At 41.8% G+C, this 6,907-nt stretch overlaps 1 protein-coding gene and 1 pseudogene across 1 annotated transcript in view; both read left to right on the top strand.

Moving 5' to 3' along the window:
• Positions 1-6,907, top strand: part of Acyp2 (acylphosphatase 2) — a 226,423-nt gene that overhangs the window by 94,247 nt on the left and 125,269 nt on the right. The window lies entirely within an intron of this gene.
• On the top strand, positions 1,416-2,379 carry LOC105743837 (annotated as a pseudogene).

Genomic DNA, 6,907 nt, shown 5'->3' with positions numbered 1-6,907 from the left:
CCGGGGGCCGGGGGCCAGGAGGCCTGGGAGTGGGGTGGGGGCCAGGATGGGGAGCGGGGGGGGGCAGGGGTCTTGGGGTCCGGAGTCCGGGATGGAGCCTCCCAAGTGTTGAGATTACAGGTGCACGCCACCACACCCAGTCTCAGTCACCATCTCAGCCTGCCCTGAGGGTGGGGGCCAACACAGCAGGCCAGGGATTGAACCCCCTGATGCCTGTGTCTGCCAATCCACTGAGCCATCTAGCTGACTCTTACATGCACATTCTTATTAAGCCTATTTCAAAATATTTTTCTTTGCTAGGCATGGGGCCCACGCCTATAATCCCTGTTCAGTGGAGGTTGAGGCAGGAGGATCACTAGAGTTGGAGGTCAACCTGGGCGACATAGTGTAGTTCTCACCCTAAGCTACACGGTGTTTCCCTCATATTTCTGAATATTATTATGCAAATAAAATGAATTTATTTGTTTTATATCCTATTTTGTAGTTATTTACTTTTTCCGAAAAGATTTTTACTTTTCTGAGTTTTCCACAGAAAAGCATTAAACAATTATTGGTTATGTTAATTTTTTTTTTTTTTTAATTTTAGGAAGGGGTCTACAGGGTGTTCAGGGTCTCATTACTGGATCAGATTTGTAGTGATCTGCTTGTTTACAGCCTCCCAAGAGCTGGGATTACAGCGTGCCCTGGAGCTCGAACTCCGGGCCCCTGCACCTGCTTGCAGGCGCTTTAATCCATTGAGCTATTTGGCCGACCTTTTTCTTTTCTTTTTTTAAAATCAGGGATTGAAGTTAGGACCTTGTGCTTGCCAGGCAGGTACTTGTGCTGGTGAGCTATATCCCTGGCCTTATCTTAAATTTTTATTCATAAATGTTAAAATGTATAATTTAGCATTGCATTTTGCTACATACAGTGGAAATCCAATGAGGTTATCCTAATTAAATAGGCTGTCTCCCTCTTCTGTCTCTCACTCTCCATTTCTTGCTTTTCTCCTCCGTCTCTGTAATAATAGCCTGAAGATCTGGGGCTGACACAGAGGTAGTGTGATGTTGCCAATGTCATGGACAACCGAGAATATGCATTTTGGATAAGGAATTTATACTTTAAGCCATTAGAATCAGTAAGTGGGTGATAAACTATGTGGGGAAAGTTCAATAATTCAAGATAGTTACGTGTTAAATTTCATATGCAAATAATGACAAATAATAAATGTTGTCAAAGATTAGAGGTAGACAAGCTACTTGGAAGATGGAGTCCACTAGGAAATCTTCAGTGTAAGAGATGGGAACTGAGCAGACCCTTTAAAAGTGTGCCAGGTACAGTGCCTGGTGGTGCATCTGACGCGAGCTCGGGTGAGGTAGAGAGTAGGGGGCTGTAGGCGGGGGTGGTGGGAGAAGGAGGTGGCAAATCGCTTATACATGGCGCCCAAGCTGGACCCGAAGCCCAAGTTCCAGGAGGGCGAACGAGTACTGGGCCCTCTTCTTTATGAAGCAAAGTGTGAAGTGTAAAGGTTGCCATAAAGGACAAGCATGTAAGATACTTTGTACAACACAGTGGTTGGAATAAAAATTGGACGAGCAGGTTCCAGAAGGCAGAGTCTTCAGGCATGTGGACACCGATCTGCACAGAGAGCGGGAACTTCGGAAGGCCAGTCAGGAGCCATATGCAGAGGGGAGGTGAGAGGGGCTGCTGCAGGCAAGAAGGCGTCCAGTCTGCGACAGAAAAATGTTGAAGTGGAGACTAAAAAGCACAAACAAAAAAACCTGGTAAGGGAGATGGTGGCAGTACCAGTGAGACACCTCGGCCTCCTCGGAAGAAGAGGGCCCGGGCTGATCCTGCTGTTGAAAATGAAGAAGCACGTAGGAACAGAGTTGGAGTTCAAGTAGAGATCCTGAAGAGCTACACCCGCGGCTTGTTGGTGACTGGGACCCAATTACCAGGCAGAAACAGCTCTTTTATCTTCCTGTCAAGAAGCATGTGGACTCCACTCTAGAGGACTATGCAAATCATAAGAAATCTCGAGGAAACACAGATAATAAGGAGTACACTGTTCATGAGATTGTAGGAGGGATAAAAGAACACTTCAGCGTGATGCTGGGCACTCAGCTCCTCTGCACACCTCAGAGACCGCAGTCCGCTGAGATCCTTGCCGATCACCCTGACACACCCACGTCCCAGTTGTGTGGAGCACCACACCTGCTGAGAGTATTTGTACGAACTGGAGCCATGTTGGCCTATACACCCCTGGGTGAGAAGAACCTTGCTTTATTACTGAATTATATTCATGATTTCCTCAAGTATCTGGTGAGGAATCCAGCAACTTTGTTTAGTGCCAGTGATTATGAAGTGGCCCCTCCTGAGGATCATTGGAAAGCAGTGTGAGGTGCCCTCACCAGTGTTTGGATCTCTGTCGACATGTTTTTGTTCCTAGTCTTTTGTACAAATGATGTACTTTGAAGATGTTAGTGTATAACAGAGTTGATGTTTGTTTTGTTTGATTTTAAACAAAATAAAAAGGGTTATGGCTCCCTTTTTATTTTTATTTTTTTTCATTTCAAAGTTGCTACCAGTGTATTCAGTGATAGACGTCCTTTGCACGTCATCCATGCTGTTCCTTAGGCATTTGCCTTTGCTCAAGTTGTTGAAGATGATGAATTGTTTTTCAGATCTTCAATAAATTTTTTATTTAAATTTCCAAAAAAGAAAAGGGCCAACTATTATACAGAGAGATTGACTGGTTGCTTGTTTTGCAAGCAGGCAGAAAATGACCATACTTAGGGCGCATTTTCAAAGCACCGATCGGTTTAGCAAGAGTAGTACAGTCATGACATGAGACGATTGCAAGGAAGTCCAGACAAATAAAGCGAACTAGCGTAACGCGTGGTGACCTGGATGGCGGCCATGCGTGTGAGTGGATCACTGGAGGGCTCCGAAAGGGAAGGAGAATGGGACTGCTAGGCCTCACAGGTTATTTCATCATAATTAGTGCCCAATACCACACCTCTACCACTGGTTACGTTTAGGACACTTTCGACCAAGGCGGTTGGTCTGAAGAAGGTTCTAATACCCAAAATAGGTAGCTGACGTGGTGACATTTGGAGTTCTGACCTATAGACCAATGAAAGCCTAGAAACAAAAACTTTCGGTTAAACTTACTTTTATACTGCTAAGGAATTCTTTGTTTTCATTATTGTTACAACATAAAACTTTATTTTAAAATGTATTTTAGTACAGGATCTACAGGTTCTACAGGGTCTCACTACATAGGTCAGACTTGTAGCAATCCTCCTGTTTTCAGCCTCCTAAGCTCTGGGATTACAGGCGCGTGCCACCACACCCAGTCTGCTGACATGGCACACCTACCCGGGAATCTAACCCCAGCCGCTGTGCTCTGCCTATGCAGGCGATTTAGTCTGCTGAGCTATCTGGCCGGTCCTACAACATAAAATTTTAAATGTCAGCATATTTTCTCATATTAATAACCCAGTGCAATCTTGCTTAATTAAAATCATTTTTCTAAGCTCACACCAAATAATTTATAATTTAATGATTGAAAACAGATTGATGCTCTTTTGGCTGTTCTTTTATCAACCTAAAATTTTAAGTTTATTCAAAATACTTAAACTTCAAAGTACTTGTGTTGTCTTGATGTCTTACTGTTGTCAGTTTTATATCTTTTAAATAAATGAGCTGTATTAAAGCTTTCTCCATATACTCAAGATTTTTCTTAAGTGGTAGATATATATTCAATGACAAATTTCATAAAATAGTACAGATTTGTTAATTTTTTCCCCTGTTTTTTGAAACAGCCTCACTATGTAGTTCAGGCTGGTCTTGCCATAATCCTCTTGTCTCAGCCTTCTGCGTCCTGCGATTACATGTTATCTTCTTCTTAAATAATGTTATCATTATTTTTTGATGGTTCAGCATAGCAGTTTGAGTAAAGAGAGTGAAAGCACGGGAAATGTGTTTGAAATCATTTCCTATAAAATATAAATGACTACTTGAAGCCTGACTTACCTCCTTTCTTTAGTAGGTACCAGAAGTACCAGAAACTTTCATTACAGAATATCAGAATTAGTGCCATAAGACCTTCCCTTTCAGAGTTATATTCATTAATATAAATAACATGAATATAGCCCAGGTAAAAATACAGATTTACAAATAATGTATTTCAATTCTTCCAACTAGTTAAAATTTTAGTATTCATTGCTGAGTCCTTTTGCATTATTGTTCAGCCTCAGTCCACTGAGGCGGGCTTGACCAGGGAACTTCAGGGAATAAAGGTTAGTGCGCCTACCACAAAGCTGTAAGTGCCTGCGCAGTTTGGCTGGGGCTTTTCACACTGGTCATTTGTGAGGAAAAGAGATTTTGCTGGACCGCTGCTGTCCCCTTAGCAGAGGTCCAAGGATGGACACAGGTGAAGCAGGCCTGAGCCCAACCTGAGCCTGAGGGAGAGCTCATCATTGCGGCCTCAGCCTGCCGAAGAGCACCCAGACCTGTGACCAGGAGGAGAAGCAGTGCCCTCTGCTGTGGGTGGCTGGATTCCGTGTGCTTAGCATGCAGAAGCGTTTGTCAGCGGCTGACTGTGCACTCACTCGGTGGTTACGGATGGCTAACCTGTTGGCTCTGTAAATTAAGTAGTACTTTTGAGGGGATTCAGGACACTAGGCAACTATGAGAGCACAGCTAAAAATACTCATGAAGGAAAACTTCCAGAACCGCCTCAGAAAGTGTCAAGAACAGTACAGTATATGCTTTCAGAGACAAGGGGAGTATTTTGAAGAAGAGTAATGACAATGTGTATTTTGCTGTAACACTTTTTAACAGTAGGACAGATTCAATGACCCACTCAAGAAAAAGTACTCTTTTTAAAAATTTCTTTATTTTAAAGAGAAAGTAAAAATAAGACAATATTCCAAAACAAGATAATAGGAAGGTAACAATGGTTAATATATTGCCTATTGTTATCTTTAAATTAGTTACTTGGGCACAAAATATTGGCACTTAGTTGTCCGAGCAGTATTAGGACAAACCTTTGTTTTCAATGAACTAAGAGAAATTAGTAATATAACTATCTTAACTTCTATGTGTCTTTCCCTTCCTTCTTGTCTCCATTTCCTCAACCCAGTTTTTCTTTTCTTTTGAGGCTTCTTCCCACTTTACACTATCTACTGTACATTTTGGATCTTATTTACCCTTTTATCTTGCCACACTAGGGAGACAATCATACTTACACATGTGCATCTGGTTTATTTCACTTTTCAGTATGGTCTTGAGTTGCATCCATTTGCCTGTAAAAGTCTCCAGTTTATCCCTTTTTATGGCTTAGTAGTATAGTACACCATGCTATAAAAGGCCACACCTTTTTTTTTTCTTTCTTTCTTTTTTTTTTGGTGGAACCAGGGATTGAACTCAAGGTCTTGCACTTGCCAGGCAAGTGCTTACTCTACTGAGCCGTCTCCCCAGACCCAACCTTCCTCATTTCTTTTTTTTTTTAATAACTTTATTTATTTATTTATTTATTTATTTATTTGTGTGTGTGTGTGTGTGTGTGTGTGTGTGTGTGGCCAGCTCAGCCCACCAGGGGGCGGGGCTGGCTGGCATGTGGTGCTGGGGATTGAACCGCAGTCCCTGTGCTTTGCTAAGCTTGTTCTAAGTAGGTGCTTTAGACCACTGAGCCATCTCACCAGCCCGCCACACCTTTTTTTATTCATTCCTCGCTTGATGAGCATTTAGGTTGTCTCCAAGATTTAACTATTACAAACTGTGCTGCTATAAACATGGGTGCACATGTATCACTGTGGTATGACAGTTTGAACTGGGGGAAGACACCTAGAAGTAGAACAGCTGGATCAAGTGGGACCTCCGTCCTAGGTTTCCGAGGCATCTCCACACTCATCTCCACAGTGGTTGTACAAGCCTGCACTCCCATGAGCAGTGGAGAGGGGTCCCTTTTCCCCCACACTCCCTCCAGCATTTGCTATTGGTTGACTTCCTGATGACAGCCATTCTTTCTAGGGTGAGATGAAATCTCAGTGTTGTTTTAATTTTCATCTCTCAAATGACCACTGATGTTGAACATTGCTTTCATATGTTTATTTTCCATCTGAGAAGTGTATATTCATCTCAAATGACCATTTTTGGACTGGATCTTTAAATTTGGAAGGTCTGATTTTTTTTTCAGTTCTTTATACGCTCTTGATAGTAATCATTTGTCTGAAGAACAGCTGGCAAACATTTCTTTCCCATATTGGAGGTTGTCTCTTCACTCTGTTGGTGGTTTCTTTTGCTGTGCAAAAACCTTTTAATAAGATGAGATCCCAGTTGTTGATTCTTTGTGATAGTTCCTGTGTAAATGGGCTTTTATTCATAAAGTCTTTGCCTACATCAATGTCTGCAAGTTTTACCTATTCTATCTTCCAGTAGGTTTAATATTTCTGTTCTAATATGTATATCTTTGATGGATTTTGAATTTAGTTTAGTGCATGGTGAAAGATATGGGTCCAGTTTTAATCTTCTGTGTGTGCAGAACCAGTTTTTCAGCACTGTTTATTAAAGAGACTTTTTTTCCAGTGAATGTTTTTGGCACCTTTGTCAAAGATAAGGTGACTGAATATGTCTGGAGTTGTTTCTGCATCTTCTAATCTGTTCCATTCATCTCAGATATGTTTTCTTGCCAGTACTATGTTGTTTTTATTGCCAGAACCTCACAGCCAAGTCAGGGACTGTGATGCTCCCTGCCTTGCCTTTGTTGTACAGACTTGCCTTTGGTATTCTAGGTCTCTCCTGGTTCCAAGTGGATTTAGAATTGTTTTCTCTAATTTTGTGAGATGTACTACAGAAATTTTGATTGGAATTACATTAAATGTACAAGAGTTTTAGAAGTGTGGCTATTTTTGCTATATGA

This window comes from Octodon degus, unplaced genomic scaffold (assembly GCF_000260255.1).
Source record: "Octodon degus isolate 3935 unplaced genomic scaffold, OctDeg1.0 scaffold00174, whole genome shotgun sequence".
NCBI classification, from domain to species: domain Eukaryota; kingdom Metazoa; phylum Chordata; class Mammalia; order Rodentia; family Octodontidae; genus Octodon; species Octodon degus.
This window is presented reverse-complemented; position numbering and strand designations above follow the sequence as displayed.